This window comes from Triticum urartu, chromosome 1, assembly GCF_003073215.2.
Source record: "Triticum urartu cultivar G1812 chromosome 1, Tu2.1, whole genome shotgun sequence".
Taxonomy (NCBI): Eukaryota; Viridiplantae; Streptophyta; class Magnoliopsida; order Poales; family Poaceae; genus Triticum; species Triticum urartu.
This window is the reverse complement of record NC_053022.1, coordinates 255,374,739-255,380,479: the sequence shown is the minus strand read 5'-3', so window position 1 is coordinate 255,380,479 and position 5,741 is coordinate 255,374,739.

The window sequence follows — 5,741 nt, the reverse complement described above, 5'->3', positions numbered from 1 at the left end:
GGGGCACACAACCTCGCCTCTCTCTTTCCCCTAAAGCCCAATAAGGCCCATATACTCCCTGGTGAATTCCCGTAACTCTCCGGTACTCTGAAAAATACCCGAATCACTCGGAACCTTTCCGATGTCCGAATATAGTCGTCCAATATATCGATATTTACGTCTCAACCATTTCGAGACTCCTCATCATGTCCCTGATCCCATCCGGGATTCCGAACTACCTTCGGTACATCAAAACACACAAACTCATATTACAGATCATCACCGAACGTTAAGCGTGCGGACCCTACGGGTTCGAGAACTATGTAGACATGACCGAGACATGTCTCCGGTCAATAACCAATAGCGGAACATGGATGCTCATATTGGCTCCTACATATTCTACGAAGACCTTTATCGGTCAGACCACATAACGGTATACGTTGTTCCCTTTGTCATCGGTATGTTACTTGCCCGAGGTTCGATCATCGGTATCTCAATACCTAGTTCAATCTCGTTACCGGCAAGTCTCTTTACTTGTTCCGTAATGCATCATCCCGCAACTAACTCATTAGTCACAATGCTTGCAAGGCTTATAGTGATGTGCATTACTGGGAGGGCCCAGAGATACCTCTCTGACAATCGTAGTGACACATCCTAATCTCGATCTATGCCAACTCAACAAGTACCATCGGAGACACCTGTAGAGCACCTTTATAATCACCCAGTTATGCTGTGACATTTGGTAGCACACAAAGTGTTCCTCCGGTATTCGGGAGTTGCATAATCTCATAGTCGTAGGAACATGTATAAGTCATGAAGAAAGCAATAGCAACAAACTAAACGATCATCGTGCTAAGCTAACGGATGGGTCAAGTCAATCACATCATTCTATAATGATGTGATCCCGTTAATCAAATGACAACTCATGTCTATGGTTTAGGAAACATAACCATCATTGATTCAACGATCTAGTCAAGTCGAGGCAAACTAGTGACACTCTGTTTGTCTATGTATTCATACATGTACTAAGTTTCCGGTTAACACAATTCTAGCATGAATAATAAACATTTATCATGATATAAGGAAATATAAATAACAACTTTATTATTGCCTCTAGGGCATATTTCCTTCAGTGTTTGCCTATAAGATGCCTATGCATAGGAAGTATGTTATACTTAGATGTGTTTTTCACATGCTATATGATGCTCTCTTTGTGTTTCAATTGCTATGTTTCATGTGAGCATCATTAAAATTATCAATGCCTAGCTAGGGGCGTTAAACGATAGCGCTTGTTGGGAGGCAACCCAATTTTATTTTTGTTTCTTGTTTTTTGTTCCTGTTTAGTAATAAATAATTCATCTAGCTTCTGTTTATATGTGTTTTTATGTTTTTAATTAGTGTTTGTGCCAAGTAGAACCTTTGGGAAGACTTGGGGGAAGTCTTTGCGATCTTGCTGTAAAAAACAGAAACTTTAGCGCTCACGAAATTTGCTTCCGTTTTTTACTGGAGAGTGCGATTAGATTGATTCTTTATGAAGATGATTAATAGACAAATTACTAAAGTCCAGCAATTTATTTCATAATTTTTGGGGTTACATAAGTATTCGAAACCTACATATTACTACAGATTGTTCTGTTTTTGACAGATTCTGTTTGTCATGTGTTGTTTGCTTATTTTGATGAATCTATGGCTAGTATCGGGGGGTATGAACCATAGAGAAGTTGGAATACACTAGGTTTAACACCAATATAAATAAATAATGAGTTCATTACAGTACCTTGAAGCGGTGATTTGTTTTCTTATATTGACGGAGCTCATGAGATTTTATGTTGAGTTTTGTGTTGTGAAGTTTTCAAGTTTTGGGTAAAGATTTGATGGATTTTGGAATAAGGAGTGGCAAGAGCCTAAGATTGGGGATTCCCAGGGCACTCCAGGGTAAAATTAAAGGACAACCAAAAGCCTAAGCTTGGGGATGCCCCGGAAGGCATCCCCTCTTTCGTCTCCGTCCATCGGTAACTTTACTTGAGGCTATATATTTATTCACCACATCATATGTGTTTTGCTTGGAGCATCTTGTATGATTTGAGTCTTTGCTTTTTAGTTTACCACAATCATACTTTTTGTACACACCTTTTGGAGAGACACACATAAATCGGAATTTATTAGAATACTCTATGTGCTTCACTTATATCTTTTGAGCTAGATAATTTTGCTCTAGTGCTTCACTTATATCTTTAAGAGCACGGTGGTGGTTTTATTTTATAGAAATTATTGATCTCTCATGCTTAACTTATATTATTTTGAGAGTATTTAGAACAGCATGGTAATTTTCTTTTGCTATAAAATTAGTCCTAATATGATAGGCATCCAAGATGGGTATAATAAAACTTTCATAAAAAGTGCATTGAATACTATGAGAAGTTTGATACTAGATGATTGTTTTGAGATATGAAGATGGTGATATTAGAGTCATGTGAGTTGAGTAGTTGTGAATTTGAGAAATACTTGTTCTAAAGTTTGTGATTCCCCTAGCATGCACGTATGGTGAACCGTTATGTGATGAAGTCGGAGCATGATTTATTTATTGATTGTCCTCCTTATGAGTGGCGGTCGGGTACGAGCGATGGTATTTTCCTACCAATCTATCCCCCTAGGATCATGCACATAGTAATTTGTTTCGATAACTAATAGATTCTTGCAATAAGTATGTGAGTTCTTTATGACTAATGTTGAGTCCATGGATTACACGCACCCTCACCCTTCCACCATTGCTAGCCTCTCTAGTACCGCGCAACTTTCACCGGTACCATACACCCACCATATACCTTCCTCAAAACTGCCACCATACCTACCTATTATGGCATTTTCGTAGCCATTCCGAGATATATTGCCATGCAACTTTCCACTGTTTCATTTATTATGACACGCTTCATCATTGTCATATTGCTTTGCATGATCATGTAGTTGACATCGTATTTGTGGAAAATCCACCTTTATAATTCTTTCATACATGTCACTCTTGATTCATTGCATATCCCGGTACACCGCCGAAGGCATTCACATAGAGTCATATGTTGATCTAGTATCGAGTTGTAATTTTTGAGTTGTAAGTAAATAGAAGTGTGATGATCATCATCATTAGAGCATTGTCCCAAGTGAGGAAAGGATGATGGAGACTATGATTCCCCCACAAGTCGTGATGAGACTCCGGATGAAAAAAAGAAGAGAAAAGAGGCCAAAAAAAGGAGGAAAAGGCCCAAATGAAAAAAGAGAGAAAAAGAGAGAAGGGACAATGTTACTATCCTTTTACCACACTTGTGCTTCAAAGTAGCACCATGATCTTCATGATAGAGAGTCTCTTATGTTATCACTTTCATATACTAGTGGGAATTTTACGTTATTGAACTTGGCTTGTATATTCCAATGACGGGCTTCCTCAAAATGCCCTAGGTCTTCGTGAGCAAGCGAGTTGGATGCACACCCACTTAGTTTCTTTTGTTGATCTTTCATACACTTATACCTCTAGTTCATCCGTTGCATGGCAATCCCTACTCACTCATATTGATATCTATTGATGGGCATCTCCATAGCCTGTTGATATGCCTAGTTGATGTGAGACTATCTTCTCCTTTTTGTCTTCTCCACAACCACCATTCTATTCCACCCATAGTGATATATCCATGGCTCACGCTCATATATTGCGTGAACATTGAAAAAGTTTGAGAACATCAAAAGTATGAAACAATTGCTTGGCTTGTCAACGGGGTTGTGCATGATTTTAATATTTTGTGTGGTGAAGATAGAGCATAGCCAGACTATATGATTTTGTAGGGATAACTTTCTTTGGCCATGTTATTTTGAGAAGACATGATTGCTTTGTTAGTATGCTTGAAGTATTATTATTTTTATGTCAATATTAAAATTTTGTCTTCAATCTTTCGGATTTGAACATTCATGCCACAATAAAGAAAATTACATTGAGAATTATGCTAGGTAGCATTCCACATCAAAAATTCTGTTTTTATCATTTACCTACTCGAGGACGAGCAGGAATTAAGCTTGGGGATGCTTGATACGTCTCCAACGTATCTATATTTTTTGATTGTTGCATGCTATTATATTATCTATTTTGGATGTTTAATGGGCTTTTGATATACCTTTTTATATTATTTTTGGGACTAACCTACTAACCAAAGGCCCAGTGCAAATTGCTGTTTTTTTGCCTATTTCAGTGTTTCACAGAAAAGGAATATCAAATGGAAAGAAACCTTTGGGAGAGTTATTTTCGGAACAAATGTGATCCAGGAGACTTGGAGTGGACGTCAAGAAAGAAGCGAGGAGGCCACGAGGCAAGAGGGCGCGCCTGCCACCCTCGTGGGCCCCTCGCAGCTCCACCGACCTACTTCTTCCTCCTATATATATCCATATACCCTGAAAAAATCCAGGAGCACCATGAAACCCTATTTCCACTGCCGCAACCTTCTATACGCATGAGATCCCATCTTGGGGCCTTTTCCGGCGCTCCGCCGGAGGGGGAATCGATCACGGAGGGCTTCTACATCAACACCATAGCCTCTCCGATGATGTGTGAGTAGTTTACCATAGACCTTCGGGTCCATAGTTATTAGCTAGATGGCTTCTTCTCTCTCTTTGGATCTCAATACAAAGTTCTCCTCGATTCTCTTGGAGATCTATTCGATGTAATTCTTTTTGCGGTGTGTTTGTCGAGATCCGATGAATTGTGGGTTTATGATCAAGATTATCTATGAACAATATTTGATTCTTCTTTGAATTATTTTATGCATGATTTAATATCTTTGCAAGTCTCTTCGAATTATCAGTTTGGTTTGGCCTACTAGATTTATCTTTCTTGCAATGGGAGAAGTGCTTAGCTTTGGGTTCAATCTTGCGGTGTCCTTTCCCAGTGACAGCAGGGGCAGCAAGGCACGTATTGTATTGTTGCCGTCGAGGATAAAAAGATGGGGTTTATATCATATTGCTTGAGTTTATCCCTCTACATCATGTCATCTTGCCTAATGCATTACTCTATTCTTATGAACTTAATGCTCTAGATGCATGCTGGATAGCGGTCGATGTGCGGAGTAATAGTAGTAGAAGCAGAATCGTTTCGGTCTACTTTTCGCGTACATGATGCCTATATACATGATCGTGCCTAGATATTCTTATAACTATGCGCTTTTCTATCAATTACTCGACAGTAATTTGTTCACCCACTGTAGAATTTGCTATCTTGAGAGAAGCCACTAGTGAAACCTATGGCCCCCGAGTCTATCTTCCATCATATTATTTTCCAATCAACTTGCTATTTCTACCATTGTTTATTTTGCAATCTTTATTTTCCAATCTATACAACAAAAATACCAAAAATATTTATCTTATTATCTCTATCAGATCTCACTTTCATAAGTGACCGTGAAGGGATTGACAACCCCTTTATTGCATTGGTTGCGAGGTTCTTGTTTGTTTGTGCAGGTACGATGGACTTGCGTGTAATCTCCTACTGGATTGATACCTTGTTCTCAAAAGCTGAGGGAAATACTTACGCTACTTTGCTGCATCACCCTTTCCTCTTCAAGGGAAAACGAACGCATGCTCAAGAGGTAGCACACCTCCACGATGCCCAAAGGCCGCGAGAGTCACCGCCACCACACGTGACGGCAGACACAGCCAGGACCGAGCACCACCATATCCAATCTGGGGTCAAGAGCCTTAGGCCGCAGCGGCTGTCTAGGCTGCACCAC